General features: G+C 37.2%; 1 protein-coding gene across 3 annotated transcripts in view; it reads right to left on the bottom strand.

The window, feature by feature from the left end:
• The window catches only part of LOC100746492 (BAI1-associated protein 3), a 124,627-nt gene extending 109,267 nt beyond the window's left edge, over positions 1 to 15,360 (bottom strand). Inside the window, exon 1 of one of the 3 annotated variants that reach the window (XM_012384104.3) lies at positions 14,535 to 15,360. The gene's annotated coding sequence lies outside the window, so the exon portion shown is untranslated. The remainder of the gene's footprint in view (positions 1 to 14,534) is intronic. The other 2 variants (XM_012384103.3, XM_003488418.4) reach the window with 2 other exon arrangements.
• Positions 15,361 to 27,160: the final 11,800 nt, after the last annotated feature.

The raw sequence follows: 27,160 nt of genomic DNA on the forward strand, positions 1-27,160 counted from the left end.
AATGAATAGAAATCATGTTGAAAGCGAAAAGTAGGTCAAGAAAGCAAGGGAAGCGATTAAAACTCGTAAGTCGAGGAAATTAGAAATTAACCTGGTGGTAAAAATTGTAGGCACGTAAAAGGGGAGAAGAAATTTGCATTGTAGAGCCGATTATAATAATAAAGACGGGGAAGGAGATGAAAATGGAGATGGTTGAGCGAATCCTTACTTAAATCGGTATTCGGATAAACCTTCTACTCGTATAATTTATAACTAAGCTAACGATCGATGTGCCGTGCGAACAACAAATAATACATTCGCGTTTCGTTTATGCCCTGAAATGCGATAATTGCTCGACCAATTGAATTATCATTCGCGTAATTTTTCACTTAATTAACGATCGCGTGATATTCATTGTTCTTCTCCTCCTCTGGCACAGAACGAAACACATTGCCACAAACGTAATGTTCACGGTACCCTTTGATTATTATTCACATAGTTTACCAAAGCGTAAATTCGACACTAGAAAATTTCAAAAATACCAACCGGAGAAACGATAGAGATTAATTCGATTTCTTTATCAACGAAGAGCTGAATTTTGCGTTCACCAAGTGGAATAATATTAATTAGTCGCATGCGCGTACGAGTTCCCTTTGTACGAGGCAAATGTTTCTATGCATCGATGCGTATGGACACGTGGAGATATAATGCTGTAATTCCAATCTGTTAATAAACGTCATTATGTAATTTAACGTCGTCAAAGTTGCAAGGGTTCGGAGTTAAAAACTTTCGATTTCACGGAAATATAATTAGTAACTATCGCTTGCTATTATCGTCGATCGGTTAACGATCGTTATACGAATAATTCGATAAAATGATTCTTTGAAGAATTAAAGGAATATCGTGTTCGATATTACGCGTGCAAAGGAATTCTTCTATGAACAGGAGACGAATGAATAACGTCGATAATTTATCGAATATATTTCATATTTTAAAATATTGGATATTTGTTGCAAAATATAATTAATAGAAATATTCAATTTCATTGAACTTCGTATTACCCAATTACGTCTGGTATATTGCTTTTTTCATTTTTACAATTGTAGACTGAATCATTGATTCTTGAGCTCGCGTATTTCATGCTCAGCTAATTCCGTGATTATTTACAGTCCCGAGGATGCCTAAAGTTCAAACATAACAACGTCGGTCAAAAAGCTTGGATTAATTAAGTCCAACGTTTGGCATTAACAACTTTGCTATTCCCTTTAACTGCCCGTACGCCAGAAACTAGAGATCTCGTATCATCGAATTAATCATCGTTGAATTGGTCATTTGCATGAGAAACTGGAAAACACTTTGCTGGCCTCTGTTAACTGTGATACATCGCCGACCAGGTCGTTTCTCTTGCGTAAAATATCATTTTAACTTTGAATCATTACGCGATTCACTGATATCGATATAATTTATCGTGAAACGAGTGCTGTGTCTGTGTAATAATATTCTGTGAATGTTACTTTGTCCCTGCGTATGATCGATAAAGAAGAAAAGAGAAGAACGTTGATACTTTAAACTAAAAGGGCTTACGAAAATAGTCTATGGAAAACGTATTTACGCGAATTTATATTTTTATAAATATAACCAAAAAAACTGGACATAAATAGGAACGCAAGTACATAAGTTAAATTTACGACTCCAGAAGAATACGAGTATCTGGTTAGTATTTTAAAAGCAACAACAACGGTCATCGAACGAGAAGCAATAGAAGAAATCAGAAAGTTCCTCTGACTGCACGTGATCGAGATGTATAGATATCGTCTTTTTCACTCGTCCGTCTTAACTTCTACCAGCCCCTAAGCTCACTCATCGATTTCTTGAAGTACAACCACCATAAAAACTCTATGAACTACGTTAGATCCGAAGAACTCGGTGAGGAAAGACCACTCTTTTTCTACAAGAGAAGAAAAAAGAAGAGACTCGGTGTATCTTCTCCATTAAGACGAGAACTTGGTAATCCTTTATCGAATGAAACAGCAAATTCTCCTGTTCTTATCCGAGAAACTAGTGTAACTTAATTAACTTTGCATTTAAATGCCAGCAAAAAACTTCGTGGTAATTAACAGATAGCGGTGAATGTATAGTTTCTTGTTTCCCTAGTTAAACATCGACTTCTTTTCCTGTTTATTTCGTTTTATGGAAACTAGAATATTTTGTCGAGATGTCAAACCAAATACAAACTTCCTAATTTACTAGAAAAAAAGAACAAATAAGCAAACAACGTTGGTAAGATAACAAAAACGATATTAATAATGATGATAATAAACTACTTCAATGGGATATTCGAACAATTGTTAGCGCAAACACGCGACTAGATACAAACATATTGGTAAAATAACATGAATTATATAAATATTGGTAATGTTAAATCGGTAATATTAAACTATTTGAACGAGACGTTCGAACAATTATTAATTGAAAAACTCACTATAGTAACGAACACGGAGGATTCGTTGCCAATTGTAAATTACTTTTTCGGAATTACAAATGAGGTTCAACAGTGTCCCATCCATTTCGAATGCAAAAACGCGCATCTTCGAACAATTGGAGGTAAAGGTGTGGATGGAAGAAGCAATGGAAGTCCCGTCGAACTTTCGACCGTGTTTCCCTTCAACTTTGCCACGAATGCGAAGAATCCCGAAATGGATCGAGATGAGCAGTGGAAAATGCCGTGGAACGCGGATATTCGTTTTAACATTCTGATCGCGTTGAGAAGGCAGATAAATCGGATTAAGGTTATGTTCCAAGGGGCTTGGATAGGGTGCACACCCTTAAACCGTTCGCTTCGACCTACGATCGATATACTACATGCTGTACGACGGTTCACCTGCAAGATGGCACGAACGTTTCCCCTTAATGAACTATTTTTGACGGCGGAGAAAAGGACAGGAAATACCGGTGGTGAAAATGCGAGCGCAATTTCAGAGGGATTTCAGAACATGTTCCGTCGTGTGTAAATGTGTGTACGTGCGAATGAGCTTGTGTGGGTGAAGGCGGAGGACGAGGGTAAAACATGTCGCGAATTGAACTCCTTGTCACATAAAAATGTTGTCAACGTTGGTTGAATATTATGTTTTGGAGTGGAAGAAACTTTTGTCGAGCTTCCTTCTAAAAAGACAATTTTCTAGCGAGACGGTTCGTTAACAGCGAACGGATATTACGAAACGAATAAAAGTTATCAGCAAAAATTCACGATTTTCTCATTATTTTAATAAATTCGTCTTGTACTACGTTAAATTAATCATAAATTCCAGATTCATTTGAATAACGTTCTTAATTTCAGAACTCTTCCAATAAATAATCTTATCCATGTTAATTAACGAAGAATTAATTGGCCAAAGTTGTAACGGTATCAATTTTCTTTTAACTCCAAATTCGCAGTAGGATCTGTTCTGATATTTAGAATTTCCATTTTTCAACGAACGTAGAAAAAAATGTACAAGAATTTCATAAATCAATCCGATAAACTCATAAATTTCGAGGATACTTTCAAAAAGAATTACTCGGTTTCGGGTGATTCAACCACAACTTGACGCGTGTGATTCGCTTTCGACAATTAATGGCTTTAGCAACAACACGAGCGCGAAGTAATCCTTTCCGCCGAGTTGATTTTTCCTCGTTTTCGTCTGAAAGGCGACACGCTAACGTGTGTGAAAATTCGACTTCGCGTTGAATAATTAAGATATTGTCGTCTTAAGGCCGTCTTTGAGGCAGCTTATTAAATAAATGCTCGCGTAGTTTAAAAGGGATTATCACGAAAATTCGCGACGTTACGCTGTGGAAACTCTTAAAGCTGGAAAGCCGCGTTGTCGTGACGATATTCGCTTTTCTCGTTAGAACTTGGCGAGTTCAACCTTTACCGAGAGTTTTCATATCACCGCGTCAACCTGAATCATCGGTTCCCTGGTGCGGAAACGCGTCAGAATTTTCAACAGTGTGTCTTATACACGTCACTATTTGCAAAATCCTACTGTTGTAGCTTTTTAATAACACGGTATTTTTATTAATACGTACAATGTTTCCACGACGATATTTTGGAAATTTACAAACTAATTTATTATTAGAGCAACGATTATTAGCCTAAAAGCAAATACTATTGCAAACTAATACAAACTTTTTATGTTTTTATTAAATACCAATACAAACGATGAAACGGCAAACGAGATAAAAATGTAAATTAGCAGATGTGTGATAAATGAATATTCGAACGGAGAAGAATGCGAAGATATAAATGAAACACTTTCAAAGTGTCAGAAAAAATATATTATATCCGAAGGCGATCCGTTAAACTTGAAATTTAATAACTGCGACTCTGTTAAAGAACGATTGATATAGTAGAGCGAATGGTAGAGTTTTATTCACTCGTAACGACGATTATATTTTCAAAAAGCTTGATAACGTCGATGCCATTTTCAGCAAAAAAATTGGAACAATAGAATAAATATGCACGCTTTGTCAGTCAATAATAGTTTCGAAATTTCTAGAGAACTAACGTGCATTTTATATAGTTAAATAGTTTACAAATAATAGTTTATAAAATTAAAGAAATTCGTCGCTGTTCGTCGTTCGTCGATTCGATTTTCGACGAGTTTGTCGTTTAATAAGGCCAGAATTATTAAAACATATTGAACGCACGTGGGTTAAATAGGGTAGCTTTTCATCCCCAGAATCCGTCCCATCGTAATTTCATCCACGAATCTGTAGTAAACACCGAGTTCCGACAAAGATATTAAATTTGACGTTTGTTCACGCGTTTTCCCTTTCATAGCTACGATTCTAATTAAATATTCGTTCAAACAGCATTAACGGATATTAATAATATGTCAGAGAGACACCTACTCGTACATAAATTAAAAAGAAAGACGTATATTCTCAACACGTTCGTTAAATTTGTCGTACTTTAGCGAAACAAGTACTCGTAACACGATCGATCGTAAACTATCAAATAAAAATGATTATTATGTACATATTTTTTCGTCAATTGAATATTCTTAAGAAATACCGTTTATTTGGCGCGCGACATTAAAACGATAAATTCAACGAGAAGTACACTGGTATAAAAATAATAGATTTTGTATTTTATATTCTAAAAGTGACGACTATACAAATTTTAACCGATGCTGGTTATAAAAGCACGGCAAGTTGAAGAATACAGTACGACGAAATACTGTTACATAGTTGTACAACATCATGTAGAATTATTTAAAACATCAGCTTTGGAATATAGAACGAAAAATCTATGTAACTTGTAGGAAACTTTTGCATATCATTGTCTCATAAACGCCATTTTATAAATATCGTTACGAGAAAACACGAATTCGTTAGTCTATCGTTTCGTTCAAGCGATTCGATCGAGCAATCTATCGGAAATCTTAAGATCTGTCGTAAATCTGTTCGATTAATTGATTTGCCCGTGTCAATAGGAAAAAGTAGTATGCACAGCTGAATAACGAGTCTGAAAGCAATGTAATCCCGAGCGTTTCGTACCCGTGGGATGAATTAAGATCGAATAAAGGGAATTTCTTTCACAGTCACGTCCTGTCGCAATTACCGAGCGTGCTGGTTGACCCTCGTGACGATTCGAACGAGAAAAACGCTACGATAGAACCGGTCGCGACCATTACCCTTTAACCACTCGCAGAGAGATTCAGATCTCTAACCCGCCACGATAAGCCCCCGGTGTTAATGATTCGCCATAAACGATGCTTAACGATCAAATCTTGGTGACTTTGTGACCTAATCGTTCTATACAGTGTGCCTGGCAACGGGTAATATAATTTAAACGAGGGCGATTTAATAGGAAAGAATAACAAGAAACCGAGTTTGTGGATTCGTATATTTTCGTTTGAGAATACGAATAATAGAATGTATTCCAACCTCGTTTTCAGGGATATAAAGTTCGAAGATTGATTAAATAAGCGTAAATTTATAGTTTTTAAAATAACTTTCCTAATAATGTAGCTATACTTCCCTTTTTATTTCAACTTATTATCCAGCAACTTTTACTTTTTTTACGATTACTCTTTTATGAAATGATATAACGACGACAATCAACTGTAAATATTTATGAGCGTGAAATACAAGTTTCACCAACTGTGTCTTTGTTATAAGATATTCGATCAAGTTGCAAAAGGATCGAATATTTTGTCTCCGCGTGTGAACCGTGTAGTTGAAACCAACAACTAAGAAGCTATAGAAAGAAAAGATTCTTTTCCGCATTTTTGGTATTATTCGTTTCTCCATGTTGAATCATCTTTCAACGGGATACTTTCTATTATATATGATAGTTGTAAAAAAACAAGTGATATTTCGTGCTCACTGGCATCCGCTTGAATCTGTGTGCATCGCGCGATATTAAAAAGTTAGGGAAAAACTTTCGTTGAATGTTCGAGTTAGTTGAGTTACTGCCTTTCTCTTCCAGTCCCTTGTTTCAATTTAGGTCACGTCGACCGTCTTAGAATTCGACATATGAAAGAAATTCTGCAGCTCTTTGCTTTCAATCCGTGTTTCGAGTTCGCTGCGTTTTCTGTATTCGCGTCCAGTTTAAAACGGCCTTTGCCGCAGAAAACGTCGTTCTGTCGCTATCGATGCTTTCGAAAATTTCCATTAACCAAGCTTCTTGCGAGCAGAAACACGAAAGAATTGAATTATTTATATTTTGCATAGAAATATTCGATTACGAAAGCTTTAAACAAAATAACTGGATCTGTTGTAAAATTTCCTTAATCGCTTAGCTAAATGCAAACATTAATTTTAATCTTCTGTCTTTCCTTTGTCACGCGTCATCTCCAACCTTTTATTCCCTGCCTTGCATCAGATTATCACGATATTCAGATTAGACTTTATCCTGTCGCTTTAAAGCGACACACACAGCACGTTAGGTTAATGCAAAAGTCTAGACTGCTACTAGTAAAAATAAAAAAGAAGAAACGAAAGAACAAGCGACGAGAGCAATATTGGAAAACGGAGTGTAAAAAATAAATGATCATTCCTTACGGATGAAACTTTAATCTTTCAATTGAACTTTATCAAACAGAAAAAGCAAAAGTTCGGACACGCGAACAACGACGCGTTATCTTCTCGGAGTTTTTAACATCTTTACAGCACGGAACAGGAACGATAGAAAAAGTCGGAAGCGAAAAGGAAAAGAGAAGCATTTTAATCAACGTTTTCTTGACCGCATACGGCGGATACGTCCGATAGAGCGTTGACTCGTGTTACTGGCACAACGCGTTCACCGTGATTTTCTGGCGTTTGAATTCGTCGCGACAGCTCGTAAAGCGAGGAAACGTGCAAAAAGGAATTTTCTATGGCGAGGTAAATGGGAAACGTTCGTTCGGAAAGCCGCAAAGCCTGTATCGGACGTTGGCATCCGACATGTTAAAACTAATTTTCATCGTGTGTTACAAACGACCGCGTTTTCTGCGATAATAGAAAATTGTGTAAGTTGCGCCGATCTACGTATGAAGGTAAATTACGACTAACTGAATCGGACGAACGATTCTACGGGCAACGAGCCCTCCGATTAATCATCGCTCTCCCCCTGCTCTCGTTTAACCTGCTACGAGATGAAATCGTCGACAGATCTTGAACGGGAAATATAACGTGCGCTGCCTTTTGTCTTTACCCTCTTCGGGATATTTCATTCCCGTACGAAAGAGGCTTTGGGAGATGTGTTCCCGCCGGATTTCGGAACGAATTCTCTTTGGAAAATCGTCTACCGCTTCTGCTCTGCCACTGTTTGCCAGCCATGCGGAATATTGAATACGCGCGTGCTGAATGGAGTGATAAAGGAAACAATTTGAAACGGAGTGGTGATCAAACGTGCTCGAGTGTTAACGCAACACCTAATCTAACTTTTGTTCGATTAACTTCCGATATTAGCGACGAGGTACATTTCGTTTGGCTCGGACCTTTAAAGCTTTCGAAGAAATTATGTTGTAAAATATTCGTGCATCGATTGGAGAAAGAGATTTCATGCATGCAAGAATTTTATAACGAGATTTAGGGAGGAGTAGACTGACAAGAGAAATAATTTAGAGCAAGTAAGATCGGCGTATAAAATATAAATCTCTGTTTGGCCAACGTCCAAAATCGGTAAGTGCAACTTCATCGGCTTTCGATTCTTAAAATATCATACGTAGAGGAATTGCATTGTAAAATTTGCACGTATCGATTGAAAATAGAAATCTTCCGTACATTTCTAACTTTGCAATCTGATTTGTACAAGAAACAGATTAAGGAAATTAAGAGAAGTAAGAGAAGTAAAGCAACCTAGTACTTGGCCGTGTAAAATGTTAACGTAATATCTGTTTAAACTCCAGGTACAACAAATACAGCTTACGACCTCCGATTACTAAAACGCAAGAAAGAAATTACAAAGTAAAATTTTTAATTTCCGTTGAGATGATTAAGATTAAAAGATATTCTGATCGTGTTATGCATCAATGTTATGCATCAAAGATGTGTAAAATAAATCGTGATGTAAAATGTTCACGCATCGATCGAAAGGAGAAATGTTTCGAACATTTGTAAGATGCTTCGAACGAGATTTGCGCGCCGAACGGAAAAAGGACGTTCGAAAGGCTTGAAACATTAAGTAATAGCTTCCCTCCATTCTTTCTCGAAATCGTTCGGTGAGGTCAACAAGAGATTACCGCCGTATTCGAATCGAAAGACGAGCAATGCCACGAAGGCGAATGAAATCGATCGATATTCCAAGCGACATGCATTTTTCTACCAACAATTCACGCCTGACGTGATCGTACGTAATAAACTATTCGTCGTAATTAACGCTGAGAGACACCGTTAAATGGCGACTATTTATAACGGTTTTATGTATCGAATATCGACGTTAACGCGACATCTCGTGGGGAATAAACAGCCAGCATTATTAGCCTAAACATCGGTTATTTTAACACACCGATATTTCACGCGAACAGCTAACGTATCGAATAAACACAGGGACACCCTGTCCATCAGCGTGACGTATACGGTTCAATTCGTAATCATTATCGTTAATTATCGGCTGAGTTTTAATTGCGCGGAGAATTGTCATTTCCACGCTTTATCTTACTTATACGACGATAATTTGAATCTATTTGCTTTAAGGTTGAAGAATAACGCACATCTTTCTAACATCCGCTGTTACGGACGATGGTAATAAGTTACTTCGTTCTTTCGTAATTAAGCAACTAGTTTTCCTCTTTCTTCCGTATTGTGTCGAGGAAGAGGTAGCGTATAATTAATACAATGTTATTACGGAATTTCGAGAGTAACTCGATAAACGTCAAAACTGATCGAGCGAGGTCGAACATTTATACTTTGTTCGATAAGAATGCTCTAATTCTTTTACCTTTCACATCACGCGGTGAAGTATTTGAAATTTAGCAGATTTAATTGTACATTTTCGAAAATTATTCCGCAATTATGTCTATTACGGGATAATAAATCTGCCGCGATGTGCAGACGTCCATATTTCTCGTGTAATAACTCATTTTTGACGAAGAGAACACGAACGAACCAGGAATGATTAGGCCACGATTACAGCGCTAGTTTCGCTACGTTCTCCCTATTGTTCGCCATATTTTCTCCAATAAACGGTTCATTTGCATCGATTTCGATGGCCGGCCAGGCAGTTATTGGAAAGTGTACGGCGCCGTGGTTTCGATATTAAGCATTGGCCGTGGTTATCCGGAAAAGTCCGCAACTACCGGTCCGTTGAATTTTTATCGCAACGAAAGGAGCGCTCGCTTTATTTTCCCTTTATCGTGCATACTTCGTTCCCTACATTGTTGATCCATTATCTTTTATGGAATACAACATGTCCGACCTCGATCGATCAATATTTTATCAAGTAGCATAATCAAATATTCAGAAAGTATCTAACCGAGCATTTTGTAGCACAATTCTTCCTCCCTTATCTATTTTTCGTTCTCTCTTGTTAAACCGATCTCTGGTTTTTTTGTGGAAAAAAGGATTCAGTGTGTAGACCTTACGGTTTTGTAAATTTATAATACCAGCCAGGTTTCTTGGTTTTGTTTGTTGGTATTGATCGGCGTCTCTGTATCGGAAACTTTCGAAAAATAAATTCGCCACTGGCAATATACTCTTCGGTTATGTGTTCAAGAAATTAATCAATAGTTTGAAAGTAGAATCCTCCTTCCGCTCTAGTTTTGCGTCTGTCCCGAAAATTTGGCGAACGCCTTACTTTCAAGTTCCTTTTCCTTAAATTTTTCGAAAGTTTTTGAATTAAATTCGACGTTCAAACTATAAAAATCGGGATTGCTACCACCTACCTTATAATATCGTTTGAAAGAAGAATCGTAAAAACAAATTCTGCAACCAACCCTATCACCTTTCAAGCGTTACTGGCCATATTTTCCTTGTACCATCAGTTAAAAATGATAGAATTAACTTCTTTATCCAGATACGTAATTTGGAATAAATAAATAATATAAATTATAGATTTACGATAAAGGAACTTGTATTCGTCAATGATAAGCGCAGTTCCCATCCGACATCGATATATTAGTCGTAGTTAGCGGTAATTATTGCATAATTAAAGCCCTTGGCTCGAATGTTCATTGTCAATGCGTATAAATAGCAAAGATCAGTGAAATAATTATTATATAATAAATAATAATAGTTTAATTCGATTAAATATTTTGCTTTGTTAAGACGTTTCCAGTATTACTGCAAAATAGACACGATAAAAATTATGCCAAGCCCGAGACGAAGCAAAAAATTAACGTTGAAGAGAAAAAATAAACTCCAAGAAATACAAAGTATTCCAGAAACAATTTATGGTATTCACGTGCATGAAATTACGAATTACCAAGGTGCGAAGAACGACTATAAGGACATGAGATATAGTATCAAACTACAATGAAACGGTACGAAGCACTATTAGTTTAATATATGTATCTGCTAGCTTTGTCTTAAATTCAATGCTTTCTCGTTCCCATGGTAGCAAAATTACTCCATTATGAGTAAGATTCTAGAGCAAATATTATGAATAAATCATAGAAAACGTGGTTCACTGATTAATCTAACGACTAAAATATCTCTTTGCTATTACAAGCGATTCATTTATTTTTTATGCCATTACGAATACTATTAATATTCGGTATGATTAATAATGGAATAGTAATGTTAATTCTATTATTACGATACATTGCAGTATATTCCAGGCTCTTTTCGCGAATCATATTTCGAAGTTACAACAGCATCTTTGCAATTAATTTCACAATTACATTTCCCTATAACAAATTCAACTATCAGAATTATTATAATAAATTTAATAAATATGTAATCAAGTTTTATTCGTGGTATTTGGGAAATATCTCAAAGGATAACGAATTAAAAGTTTCAATATAATATTACTAGAACAATGTTCAAATAAATAAGAATGGAACAAAAAAGCTTCACGAACGTCTCGTTCCTCAAACGACATCTTTATTTGCCTTGTTCCGCGAAAGCGACATACCAAGAAGCCTCGAAGCTAATTCCAGAACTGAGAAATACTCGGCTCTTTGTACGAATTTTTCTTAATTGCGGATGACGTTTTAATTAAAAACGGCGTTCAACGAAAACAAGGGAAACGGTCGAACAAACAAATTTAAGTTAAATCACTGTTGTTACGTCGCGGTCTTGTTTCATGGAAATTACAAGACTCGAAGGATTACCGAAACCTCGAGATAATTGCGAGATAACTAAAAAGCTCCTGATTCGCATTTTCGTTTAGCCATAGACGTCAATGCTAGAGTTTTCTGCAATCCTGAGCACGTAACATGGTAGCTACGTGATTGGCGACATGATGCATGGTACAAACGCTAACAAAGTAAAGTTAGTTTCTGTTTTCGCCCTAAAATTTCACGTAGAAGCAAATTAAACTAGGTATAATGTATATATCAGTGACATTTAGGTTCTGCCAATAAATAATTGAATTGCACGGAACAATCGGACAAGGATCCTTAAATAATATCAGACAGTAATTTATAATATAATTAATTGTGCAGTTAGGCAATTGAGAATTGTGTAATTGCTGTTCTTATAAGATTTGACATCTGTTAATACAGCCTTGGTTATATTTTCCTTTGAGGGTATTATACCAAAAGGGTGAAATGAGCATTTAAAATTGGAGTGCAGAAAGTAGGTCACTTAATATAATGCAACGTAATTGCCTTTCTTTTCGTTGTTACAATAATAAACTAATCAAACTATATTTTCATCGTGTATGATACGATTTCGAAAGCGATATAAATAAATTTGTTCTACGTATTCTGCTTAAGCTAAAGTTGTACAAAAATACGGAACGAAGCACAGAAATACGGTTGTACGGAATGCATATGCTCGTTTCTTCTTTATTACTAAAAAATACATTCGTCGAATCCTTCTCGATACTCGTTAGTTATTAGAGGAAATACTCGATAAACAACAAACTTTTTTTAAACCCATTAATAACGTAAACGATTGAAGCGACCATGTTAAGTGACCCACTTTGTATATTACATCATTCCAAACAATGTCAGTATTTTTACAAGTTGTCTATTCTTGTCACTTACTTGTTTTATATGACATTTGGATAAACCTTTTCTAGCTAATTAGAAAGTTTCATTTTCCTACCACAGAAGTGTAAAACAACACGTTCGTCGTCACTGGAAACAAAGAAGAAACAATCTGTTCCATCAGAAGCACGCCCAATTACCTCGCTGTGCCCAGTTTGACTAAAATATTCTATCTTTTGGATATAATTAGGATCTGGTGTAACTATCCTTCCCGAAGAAAGAGAACAGATGTAAAGATTTGTAACGAGTCGAGAATCCACACCGGGATCGTGAAATTGCAAAGAGGTTAAAGCCTCTAAGGAATTGTTTGCCTCGCGATGAATCAAACTCCGACAGTTAAATTTATCCGCTTCGCTCAACAATAAGTCATCGTCGACGCTTTTCTTCTAGCATCGGCTCGCCTCTATTAATATCCTCTTCTGTTTATGTTCGAAAGTTTGATAAATCGCGGCACAATTCACCGCGAGTCATTTATACCCTTCGCGTTAAGATTCTTTCAACTTCCGCGTGGTTATGCTTTCCCTTAGCTCGAATACGGAGTCATCCCCATACTTTGGGATCACCTTATACGACTAAGATATTAATTTTCTTTCAAAGCATACTGATTTCATTCGTAAAATGACAAAAATTGATACATTCAGTTGGAAAATCCTACGACTCGTATGAAACTTTTGCGCAATGTCGGAATTTCGAAAAAGTTGATATATCTTCCATGTTTCTATATTCTCAGACTAATCCATAAACTACGGAGAAATTATTTTTTTCGACGTTCTTTAATACGTTCGATATATTGTCCACGATATTTGTCAACAAGAGTATTTGTATTGCGAATTTATTTCAAACGCAGTACAGCTGGCCGTATATAGGACAAGGACACTGTATGGAACGTCCGAGGTAACAAACAGAAGCCCGTCTGACGGTATCCGGTTTATTTAAAAACGAATAGCCATACCCTCGAATTGCGATCTCCGACCTTCAAAATCAGGGTTTGTCGATTGAAACTTTTTCATCGAAAGGCGAGGCACAATTTCGCGCACACGATTAGCTTCGCCACCCTTCTGCCTGATTACCATTTTTATTCGCGAAAATACGCTAGCCTTTGTCTACGCTCCCTTTTTTTCCCTCATCCCCCAAGCGCATATTTTCCTTTTCCTTTTAAACGAAAGCAAAGACAAAGGGAAGCAAACAGAGATACTTTAGAACGAAGTCGTAAGCAAGTGAGTGGCTCGTGGAAGTAAGTACAAGTGTAAATAGTCGTAACGCGGAAAGCAAATATACTACGTAGAAAATCGTAAGCACTCAAACACTAGATAAAGATTTCTCGGATTAAACTCGACCCTTCTGTACGAAACTTTCGACAACCATAATATTCTACGGACTATTTGCGGAAATAGGAATCATTTTAATACAGATTGACGAGATTTCGAAATATCGACGTTCGTAGAAATTCCGATCCGACGTAATTTCGGCGCAAACGTCATATCTCGATATAACGATATGTGCAATCGAAAAATTTATACGTTTGATAAATTATTCCCGACGAATAACAATCTCACGTCATATCTCTATATTCTTTGGCATTATACTTTCAACACAAATGACGTAAGACTCACTCGAAATCTAACAAACGACTCACAGATCACTCCTTACGAATGTCAATAAGAACCCGCTGTCAGTCATCGCTCGATCGATCATTCGAAACGAAAGCACCACCTGACCACCACCATAGATCAGACGAATCCACGCTCTCGTTCATCGACAACGTCGAACGCGCTATCAAGTCGAGTAACCACCATGAAACGATAGCACTTCGTTTTTTTGTTCAAACGAAACTTGACGCGCGATCTCGGAAGCGATATGTGGAAGATCGTGAACCGATATCCGTCTCTCGCTGGACCATCGTTTAAAGTGCGCTGACCCTCGGGTACTCACCGTTTCCGTGATCGTGCGCGTCCCTTTGTGTCCACCGATGGAAAGACCCCGGGGAACAGAGTGGAGCAGTTTCACGTAGAAATCCTGATGGTAAACGGGTCGTGTCGGATGCGTGGACAAACACGGCAGAGAGATATGCGACGGAATGAAAGAAAACGAGCGTTCGTACGCGATAGAACGAGCGCGCCTAGCGGTCGCAATGGAATACCCACTTGTAGAGCCGGCGGATGACCGGGCGCGTAAACTAGACTGGCGGGTTGGCAAACAGGTGAGATGCCGTCGCGTGCCCGTCTTTCTCTGTCTCCGTTCCTCGTACTCTTTCCATCCCACCCTGTCACCCTCCTCCAATAACCCGGCTGGTCCGTTTTCTATCTCCTTTCCTCCTCCACGGATTCCCCTCGCGTGCTCTTCGTCTACATGCTCCTCCCACTCCCGCAGCGTTTCACAAACTGTCTCTCTCTAACCTGACACGAGTATCAACCCCCAGATTCTACAGTAGGCTTGTCCTTGTGGTTCGTATTTACTTCGTATGGCTTCTTATTATGGGAGAATCTAAAATTTCGACAGATCTTTCTTTCCTTTTGCTTTTCCAGATTCTTCGAACCGCGCACGCAACACATCGTTCCTTTCATCCGATTCTCTTCCTTTATCCGCCTCCTTAGGGGCTATTCTCGCGTTACTTCCTCGTACTTCATTATCCCCGCGATGCTGTTTCCTTCCACTTCCATTGCACATGAAATCGTTCTGCGTGTTTTCCGGTCCCTATTTGCGTGTCTATCTCCATCCTTGTCCGATCGAGGACGCGTTCGCGTAGCATTCGTTGTTCTCGATTCAGTATCTCCTTCCCTGGTCGAAGCAGAGAACCCTCCTATCTCGTAATTCCGCTTTTCACTCTTCTCTCTGCCGGCGTTCCTCCTTTCTCTTTGTCTCCCTTTCTCTCGATCCCACCCCCATGCTCGACCCCTTCTCCTCGCCACTCTGATAACCCTACCTAGGAGCATGGGGCTCTCCCTACCCCCTGCAGGGGTTACAACCGGAGGTACTTGCGTGCGCAGCACGTCCATCGATCTATTTCAGCTCACCTACGCTCTCCTGGCAAGCCTGGCCCCTGTACCTGCCTGCTGCCTGTCCGCTCACGCGGCTTCTGGGTGCGTTCACACCGACCTAAGGTGTGGACCAACGGGACAGAGATGTTTTATTGCGATCTGGAACGCGAATCCCTTCGAGGATGATGTTAACTGCGTTCCACTGTCGTAATAACGGAGGATTTCGGTGGATCGGTGGCCAGAGTATCGACTTCCTGAGAAAACGGCAAAGTGTCGTCCTTCTCCCGATATCCGTGATAGATTGATAAGGTGTATTCGATCGCTTCGGCGTACACTTGATCCGTATCATTACGTTCTCTGTTCCCGTCGTTTCACGGTCAAATCCCGATATTTTGAAAGACTTTGCCCTTGGAAATTTTGTTGGTTGTTTTATGCGTGGAATATCTTAGAATAATTCGTATCCTTCCTTTTCTTTATGCGTGAGACGCTTTCGAATAATTCGCACATTTCGCTTTCTTCACGCGTAAAATGCTTCGGAATAATTCATATCTTTCTCTGCTCTGGAAATATTATTGAAATAACAAAAAATCGCGAAAGACCGAGTTTTACGTTATTCCGAATGATAAAACTGACTTAATGCTGAATGCGCAAACTGTTGAAATACGAATTGCTATATTCGAGGGAAAAGGAAACCAGGACAAAAGTGGTGCAAGCAAATTCGGAAAACCGGACAAGCCACAGGGATTTCATAGATTCCGAGCTCCTAAGAAGTTTACAAATGAGATTCAGTCAATACCGGAATTCGGGGCTGACAGAACGAGGGCGGTAACGCGGGAAGACGTAGAAAGACCGAAAGTTGGATAATGTGTATTTGGTGAAACTGTTAGGGTACTTCGTTTACGTATTACGTAAACCATGGCTGATGCAGATGCACTGGCAGTTTGCTAGACGATCGCTGTCGATGCTACGAGGAACTTTGGTTCTGTCTCTTCAACCAATGTTTCGAGATTGTATACTATTTATTCTATTATCATACATTCAAGTATGTCTCTTATTCGTTTCGCTTCGTTGCCTAATAATAACGATATTGGAGTTTAATGAAAAATTCTTGCATCTACGAAATTTATAATCGTATTAAATTAATTATATTTTTCTCCCAAACGTATTTTATATGTATCAAACTTTTTGAAATAATTATAAACTATTCTCTAATAAAGAGTATCGTTAAGCTTATTAGAAACATGTTTATCACAGTGATAGCTTTCAAGCCTCGATAGGAATAGCCAAGGTAGGAATAAAATTTTCGACGTAATTCGACCATATTATATCGAAAAATTAAACACAATAGACTCGTAGAAATGCATGGTAAATGTAGTTTGCTGACTCGACAAGGAGGTTTATAAAATGTAGGCAAGCCATTTATTAAATTTCCCGGACCAATCAGCCTATAAATTTTAAGCTAAGCTGGAGGTAAAACCTGATGTAGTTAGGAACACATTCAACCCGGGTAAAGGCACCGAATCACGGCGGGTCTACGACGGATCGTGGATCGCATTTCCACCGATTTTCAATCGTCCAAATAGCATTCGTATTGGCACAAATCGTTCGTGTCCGTTCCTGATATTATATATCGCGTTCGTTTCGCTTCTTTCCCGAGCCGTGCACAATGAAATTCCCAATCAAAGCGTGATATTCGTTCGAACACATTTGTTATCGATGCGGTCCGAGCCTTTACCATGTGACAATCTCGATAAAAGAAAAAAAGAAAGAAATAGTGGAAAGGAAAGAAAGAACATAGAGAGGATTTAAAGAAAATTATCCCTGCGATATTAAATCTACGCGCTACCTCTTTTTCGGTATATTAAGAAACCGTATACCTTAATCATTAGCAGTCTTAAAGTACGTACCGTAATCAGAAGTAAACGATATGATTTCATTAACATAACATCTCTTATAAAATGAGAAATTAATAGCCTATGAACGAGAAGTTTATATTCTACAATTTGTGGCTTGCCGATTCATTAATATTATTAGCTGTTAAATTATTACGTAGGAGAGTCCAAACTCTCAGTTCAACGTAAAGTTATCACCCTTTAAAAATAGTTAAAATAAAAATCAAATATGGTATCCTGTCGTAATATTCGAGAGTTAACGTTAGGAGAAACGAAAAGCTGTGATATAATATACGCCTGAGTCTTTTCATATAAATTACCTACTTGTTTTATCTTCGATTAACGGCACTGCTCTGAAAATGGAGCTGACGTAGAAATACGACCGGTTAATGAAAACTATTGGTTCCCGTGCAAACGATCTTACAGATGCGAACAACGATGACGGTAGTCGAGCATGCGGGCGTTACAAGGAACAAGTGGAAATCTTTATTCAACGACCGTCTAGATTCCAACAACAAGCCTCTTTATTGTTTCCGCGTTTCGATAGCTCTTGTTTTGTTCTCGGTTATGCTTAACTTATTGAATCGTAGAATTTACGATTACTTTTCGTTTCATTACGTTTGCTTCGATGATAAACCTGTGCAGTACAAGAATAAAGAACTATAATTGCATTCTTCAACGAATTTCATTAACTCCTAAACAGATTAAAATACCTCAACTGAATAGATATAAATAACAGAAATATATAGAAATAAAGTTTGATGGAAATCGTTTTAGTTTCGAATATTATTTTTGAAAATTTCAAAGTTACAAAGTTGCTGTTATTATTTAATCATTGGATTTTCCTACGTTAGAATATCGTGTATCTTCTGTCTCATTTTCTTCGACTTGTGTTACGTTCAAACGCAATTTCCCACGGAAATGTCAACTCGCACGAACAGCAGGACGCGAACGATCTGTTACAGAGACAGTAATAGTTTCAGGTCTCGTGAACATTTCAAACGTTGACTCGGTCAACATGTGTTGCGTCTCTCGCGTAAAATATGACGTATGAGAAGATATAACGTATAAAATTTCTATCTATAAACTATCTTTTTTGATGTATTTCATTTCATCGAGTTCTAGAACGGATTCTCACAATTTTTCATTAAATTCAACAAATCCTGCACGATCATTAAGAGATTATTCGGATCTGTAGTAATGAAATTCTTCGTTTGTACCAATGAAAAATTGTTACGAAATATTCGACCAAGTATTTTGTTAAAATTCAAAGATTTATGAAACTGAATATTTCGAATGTTCAATTTCCTATCCTTTGAAAACGAATAACTTCGAATCTCTTTAATGAAATTCTATTGCAACGATAAAATCTTATAACAGCGAGAATAGCTGTTCCCTATCCAATAAATATTTGATACGGCAATCTATGTATTTTTATTTTTTCATTTGCATTACTGTTCATTAAAAATAGCATATAAAAACTATCAAGCTCAATAACTCTTCTCTACAATTTAATATCACCAAAACCCCTGTCCATCGTTTCTAGCACGGATCTCTCAAAACTTTCAGAATCACTCGACAAGTTATTCAACCCTCGTGGCGAATCATCAAAGTGTCGGTCGTAGAGCGAAATTTATTTTTCTGACATTTTCCGAAAGTTCCTTCAGAAATCCGGCCAGTTCAAACGCGTTGAATTTACCTTTGAACCTGTTTACCGTCTTTTTCCTTAAAGGTACGTATTACAGGACACGGGAGAACAATGAGGTGAAAATTCACATTATTCTACCACGTGTATCTAAAACGCGGAAACGTGTTCAACAGTTCAAAATGGGTCGAATTCTAGCGAAACACTGGCGCAGAAACGTGTACGATCAACGTGACACGATTAAATTCGTCGAACGTCTCGCTCGTTTCCTCTTCCTTCTTCCTATCGCTCTGTGTTCAAGATTTTTCCTCTGTATAATATCTCGTCGGAGCAGAGATTCCAGGTCGAGAGATGCCAGGCCATTAACGACGATTGTCGACTCGCGAAGTTGAATGAAGGTGTAGCGACCGCTCTTCGACAATCAGACGGGGAATTCCCGCAATCTTCTTCGTCGATGGTCCATTTCGCCTCGGCTCATTGATCTCGATATCACTGATAACAACCGTAGTCATAAGGTCCATACATTATGATTAGACCAAACGAAAGATTAAAAGTTGGAGAGATTTACTTCGTGGATGGACTGAATTCCGTGCTTTAGGGTCTCTCCAGTTGCGAATATAAGGCTCGTTAGATTTCTGTCACGTTAAATAATTTCAGCGCGTTGAGCTTCTACTAATCCTCCTGCGGCTCGTGATACATAATATTGATCTCCTGGTGGTAAAAACGTGGAATGAAACGTAACATATTGTGCATATCGAGAGCCTCTGTATTATATTGTAACGCGTGAAATGATGGGCAATTTCGCGTAATATCTACTTGTTTAGGATAAGATTAATTGAAAAAGTTTAAAGTAGCATTGATTATTTGTTCGTTGAGTAAATTACTGTATGTGATATCTCTTTATCAAGAAGATAATGAAAGTTTCAGTTTGCAAAGCAAATATTATGATTATTCTGTCATATCGTGGAAAAGATTTTTAGCTATAATTAGAAAATCATTTCTATATTTTATAAACGTACATGTGTGTACAGATATACTCGTATGTCGATTATAAACAACGCGAGAATCGTAATTTTCGATATAATTCCCAGAATTGTTGAGAATCAGTATCAAAATCAAATAATTTTCCAGGAGAATATCGATAATATATACGTATGTTACAATATGGTTACTATGGTGACAAATCTTTTGAACACACCTTCTGGCTGTGTACACGAAAGTTTCGTTGACACGTTCAATAGACCTTATCGCACAGTTTCTGCCCGCTTTCGGGATCGCCAGCGCGTTTTATCAGAATTTATTCACTTTAAGACAGCAGATGGCTCGATAAGCCAGTTAATCAAAGCGGAAAGGAACAGAAGGAGAACCAACTTTGAAGTAACTTTGGCTTCTGGGAATTTCTATATCTTAATGCATCGTTTCTCTTTACATTGATTTTCTACAATTTTCAAGTATTCCAGGAGAATAGTGCTATATACCTGAACTATTAACTGTCTACATACGTGCTACATGTTAGTAATATTAAGTAACTACGTTGTACAAGCATACAAATTGAAATATTGATAAAAAAAATAAACCAATTTTTTCATGATTTCAAACAATAACGAATTTTATTCATTTTATAGAAAGAATTAACCATAAAATAGGAAAACGTGAGATTAAAACCAATTTCAATTTCCGACATATAATCGAATTGTTTTACGATAAACTTGTGTATGATTTTATTATTTTTCAAACGTGAAATAGTCTCGATTCCGCAGATATTCGCTTCACAGACTTATTATCAGAGCATCATAATAGCGTATTGTTGATTCAGTGATCAGATTGCCCTCAACTTAGATTGAATTCAATTTCTAACGAACTTTAAGCTACGTTCTCCTGCAGCAGGAGTAGAACAACACCCTGGGGGAGTATGGCGACTGATATATCAATATGAAACGTCATTTTCGCTCAGACACCCAGTAGCCATCTTTACCGAGTTCTCATTACGTCTACTCGATTCTTTATCCGGTTCTTTGGCCAGTTCTCTATCCAAATCCTTCGAGTTCTCGACGCTTCAACATGTATCGTTGAATCCTATTGTTTCCACTCAGATTCCTATAGTTCTGACAGCTTCTAACAGCGTTACTCGAGTTCTCACTGTCTTTAGTCAAATTTATTGAATCCTGACGATCTATCTCTAACGAGTTTTGTCGATTTCCGTCCGTCTTCACCACGGTCTTCCATTTTCTCGCTGCCTCTACGCCAATTCCTCTGTATCTAAGTTCATCCGGTCGACTCCCCCGCGTCTATAGTTAGCATAATATGGCATAATAGCACAAACCTGAGGTATCCTAATTAGGTCTGAGTATTGGCTGAATCTAAATGGGTTTCTGGCTGCCTCGGAGTTCCCCTCAGTGGGTTCTTTAAATAATAGCAAGCTTTACGGACAAAATTCAAACTATCTCCTATCTTTCGGCTTCTACTTCTAGAATCTTCTTACAAACTTCATAGAATCCGGGATCGCTAGCTTAAAATTGTCGCAATCACGATGTCCGATTTCTTAGTCATATTCGAACTCAGTACGACAGTTATTTTGTTCTGATATTATTTTGTTATAATCAGCCTTATGATTTGAACCTTGAGATTTTGAAACGGAGTTTGTCAAATTACTTCGTCTGCTCAATTTTTTCTAACGATATGGTTTTTCTAGAAATTTCACGTTGCGCGAATGTTTTTCAACGAGTTGCTTCTTGTTCGATATAATTTTTAATTACACATTACGTATTCACTTTCTTTATTCAGATAATGTACTTAGATAAATTTTACGGGTTTTTTCTCAAAAGTATCGGATATTAATTATATATTGTATGTATCTCCTCGTCGCAGTTCGTTCGAGACTGCCTTTTTAATAGCACAGGATTGAAGATTAATTAACGAGATACTGGTCGCGTGAATTGACTGTGGATACTAAAGCTAAATGAGTTATTAACACCAGTGAAACTAAAGCTACAATGTCTACAGGATACAATGTCTTGCATCGCTGCGTATTCTCTGCTGTTCGAAATACCTAGTTATTATTACCAGTGATATTATTATTATTCTACCATAAAGGAAAAAATAAAATTGAACAGAATATAGTCGATATCATCTGCTGTGAACATGCTACGGATATATCGATATAATATCATGGATATGAATTATTTCTAAACGACGTATTTCGCGTGGAAAGTGCTTGAAAATCTCTAGAATTACAGTCGATGAAAAACTAGCAGAGTCGGTTTAAAGAGAAACGTACGATCTCGAAGATACGGGGATAAACATGGATCGCAAACTTATCCAGTCACGTAGTTGCTAAAAATTTGCATATACAGAACAAGGCTACATAGTCTCCATACTAGTCTCCGATCTACTTAAGGAAAGTTGCACGGCAACGTGTCACGGTTAGCCTAACATCTTCGTATAACGTTTTATTTTACGAACTTGTGTTTATTTCTCGAACCCCCTTAAGTTCTAAGGGGACGTCTTATATTATTACTTACTCATTGTACATTTAAATGAACAAAATTTGTAAACGCTATAGAATATTAGACAGCAATTAAACTAGCTTTTCTCTGCTTCTATAGTAAATGGAAAATAGAATTTATACAAAATTAGAATTTTTAGAATTTACGTTGTAATTTATCTTTATAAATTCACGCGTCCCTCGACGCGTAAATGAAACTACAACTAAGAAAATATGTTCTTCGATGGACTCCATATATACATTTCGCAACTAAACTGCAACGAGGTCAATAATTTATAACTGAAAATTGTTTTCCTGGAACGATATTTCATCATCTATTTCGACCCATTCGCCTCAAATTGAAAATAATCCCTTCTCGCTTGCATTACTTAACCACCCGTTGCATCCAGCGCGCGTGTTTGTCTAACTGCAACAATCTCTGTACTACGACCCTCTTTCCGCGTAATTTTCGTGTCAGCATGCTTTCGCGCGTACACGAATGTAGGAAATGTCTGCATGAAATCCGAATAAATTTTCTGGCTACACATACGTACTTACGTGACAGACACCACAGAAGAGACTTCGACCGTGATTGCTCGACTGTATGAATACGAAAAAGGGTTGCTTTTGCGCTAATAAAAGAAAGAAAGGAAGAGAGAGAGAGAGAGAAAGAGAGAAAGTGACATAATCCTTTCTGACCGACATTTCCATGTACTCGACTTTGACTCATCAATGAGCAGTTCCGAGATCTTCCTCGAGGCCCCTGCGATTTAATCGCAACACGGAGAACCCTTTTTCATCCTCTCGTTTACCCTCGACACGAATAACCTCTTTTTGTCGCGGAAAATGCCACTCCCACTCGTTTCGATCCCCTGGTGATACATGCTTATCGTTCAACAGTCTAGATAGTTCTTAAATGATTCGACTCGATGTCCGAACGATAAGATACGTAAAACAATTCATCATAAGTGTCAAGGGCTATTTACGGAACACTCACTAAAGCACTTTCAGATTACGTCTAGCAATCTAAGCTTCTGCAGTGAAAAATATCAGAGGATCGAGACGATGGGGGATTGATAGATTCTGGTCGATTTCTGACAAAAAGATTCGCCTGTTTTCTAAAAAGGACAAGTGATATAAGTTTGTCGATGGTTGCAGCTACTAATGAAACAAATGACGCAAATCGTTTGAGTTGGCCTTAGACGTCCAAGGATTTACAAGTCGCAATTTAATTTTATCCTTAATCGTTTAAAAAAAAGCAAGTACGCAATTGAAACTTGAATATTTTATATCGATCTTACTTATTTTTTAACATCTATTTCTTACGTCTCTTTAAAATATCTATATTTTGTAGAAATAGGAATGTACAAAATTGTGTGATCTCTGTTGAGATATATAAAAATTATTCGATGATCGTGTGATGATTAGATTGAAAGAAATAGCGTGATTTGTGCTTGTGGATACAGAAGCGTCTAAGTGCAAGAGTTATTAAATCCCCGTCCTTGTATTCATGACTAAATTTCTCCGTTAATCGATAAGTACCAGCACCGTATCATCCCTAATGCAATATTTACACCGCTGTCTGTTCTAATTATGGAAATGAACAGCTATAATTAGTTCTCCCGGTATAAGTATCGGTGCACACGCACTGCGTGTCCTCCTATATTACAGCGAATGCTGTTTCTCACAACCCTTCGTGAATATTTTCTTATAATTTTTTACAATGTCACGCGAGTTGATAATACAGTTATAAAATTCGTTGAAATAATTTTCTTAGATCTACGTGAATAAAATGGAAAACAGGCAAAATAATAATTTTTAAAGCACGTTGTAGTTGAATTAGTCGTTTCTCCTCGCAGGAACATTCACAGAGAATTCACAGAATTAAAGAAATATTTTCATAGCACGTAGGAATGGAACAGTAAAAAGAATTTGATTTGAGTAGTAAAAGTTGAACGTTATAAAATTAGAAACGTGTACAAAGTATTTATTTCTGATACGTTGTTTTGACGAAGAAAATTCGTTGACGTCAAGCAGTCATTAATTTCGATTGAACGACCGAGTAGACAATAAAACTAATATTATCGAAGACAGAAATGATTAATTATTTTCGTACTTCCTGGTACTAAAATTTATAGAATTTTAATATATTATACTCGAAAAATTCGAATATTTTGAACTATATAAATATTGTAGAATAACAAAAAGTGTCACAAAAATCACGTACAATTCTACATATTTTTTCAGTTTATTATTGTTCTTACCATTGTTATAGTAACTATATTCTTATATAACGATCTTGAATAGTATAAAAAAGAGTGTTTAAAAAATTATCAAACCTTTTGTATAAGAACAACACGATTATTCTGTAAATTAATTATTTCGTCTAACTTCTATTACTTTTCTTTAGAGAAATCGAAATGTATACGTTGGTGTGATAATTACGATCGACGATGGTTCGTTTTAGCATTTCGCTCTGGGAAATGTAACAACTTGAATATTTCGCTACAAAATTTCCGATAGTCTGGCTATCGAAAATCTTTTCAACCATCGGGTTTGCTGACCGGAAGAAATATTTCGGTGTCTTTTTTCCTCATCTTCTGCACCGATGGAAATCTGACATTCAAAAAGAGGCAACAGGGGAAAAATAGTAAAAATATTTCGCCATACCAAAAGGTTTCTTTTCAAGACCACCGTTCTTTGCATTTCCCCTTCAGTTGCGGCATATCATTTTCCATTCGAAGGGCTGTGATTTATTAACCGATCGAACATTCCTCGGGCCGAATCAGTTATTTCTTTCGAAACAAACAATATTAACTCGTTGGTGTAAAAAAATACTTTCCAAAGGAGTGGATTTGCATTGTCTTCAGCCTGATTTCGTAATAAACTCGAACAAAAAGATTGCATTTTGCTGCGTTAACTAACTTATCTGTTCTTTTACGTCATGCATTGTTAATTAACAAACTAAAGTTTATAAAGTAAGGTTCTATTATATTACAAAAAACTTAGAGGCAAAATTAGTTTTTAAAAATTGAAAAGGCTACACTGGAAGAAAATTTGATTATCTCCATCCTGTAGCGATAAGTAGCGGAGAAACTATCACAAATTCAAAGTATATACATACACGTACAATCTTAAAAAGTACATTCGTAAATAAGATTCCACTGAAGAAGATGCCCCTTACAGGAAAGTTTGTTTCGATACAAAATGAAATGAAATAATGAAACTGTACTGTATTAACAAATTTGATTCGCAAAAACTTCCAAAAGCAGCGTACAGACGGAGAAACTCTTAATTCAGTTAAAAAGCTCTCCCTTATTTTCTGTTTCAGTGAATTAGATTTTTAAGCTGGGAAACGTTCGATGCGGTTTCGTTCAAAGATCAAGAACGTTAATGAAATTCGTTCCTCTTTCGCATTACTTGCTTTCACATTACCTTGGCATTAATTAACCTTAAAAGCCTTAGACTTTCGAGTAGCTGACCTTTCAAAAAGACCAGATGCTTTCATACTAAAAAGACACGACAAATACAAGAATATTAAGAAAACGAACAAGAAAATGATGAAATGCAAGACAGGTAGTCGATGAACCTTTTCGCCTAAAATATACATATCCAATATATTAACGTCAACGACCAATTTAATTGAACGAAGTGAATGCGTGGTTTCAAGAAAAAGACAAGTGCAACAATAAAAATAACGCGACATATCATTTCTCTCCACCGTGAATATTACCGGCTGTTTTTGCGTGACAATACCTCTTTTCTTCCTTATATTAACAAACACCGGTCAAGATCTAAGCCAGCAACTTTTCCTTACAAATCCTGCCCATGGGAACAAAGAAAGGAGAGAAAAAGAACAAATCAGCTGTTCCTTCAGCGAACATGGAACTACGCGATAAGCCATAAAATGCAAAACAGATACGCGTCGTTCATAATATTTGTACATGTCTTGCCTTTTTCATGTCGCGGGGAGGATGAAACAACGAAGATTATTATTGGCTGCCGTGGAATAACGCGAACGCGCGTGTTTGCTCTTCTTTCGGCCGGTGAATTTAGAACGAAGAACAAGAGATACGAACGGAGGCGATGCAGAAAGAAGGAAACAATGCAAGGCCGCGGAGAATACGGATGGAAAACGGAGAAAAATAAAGGGTGAAAAGCGGAGAGTGAAAAAGGGACAGATCGGGAAGATGTTAAGGGTGGAACGTGTATCGAGTATCGCGTATCGAAAATCGATGTTCGCGCGCATGTTGTCACAATGGATGCGCGTTTGTTTGATTTCGTGAAAGTATTCATAGTCTGTGTGTGCGTGCGCAACACGTGACGACTTTCACGTTCACTTATCAAATGTTAGTCAAATGGTTTGGATCTACATGTTTATAGTACGTACTGATAGATACGAAAATAATTTTATTTGTGGGTAAGTAATTTCGCTTCGGTATTATTGAGCAATATTGTGTATAGATTTATACTTAGATGTTGACTCAGTACTGTTATACAATTACACAATAATGTAATAATCCGTTCTATAACTAATTTCCTGTGCCATGACCACAATT

This window comes from Bombus impatiens, unplaced genomic scaffold (assembly GCF_000188095.3).
Source record: "Bombus impatiens unplaced genomic scaffold, BIMP_2.2 scf_0233, whole genome shotgun sequence".
Taxonomy (NCBI): domain Eukaryota; kingdom Metazoa; phylum Arthropoda; class Insecta; order Hymenoptera; family Apidae; genus Bombus; species Bombus impatiens.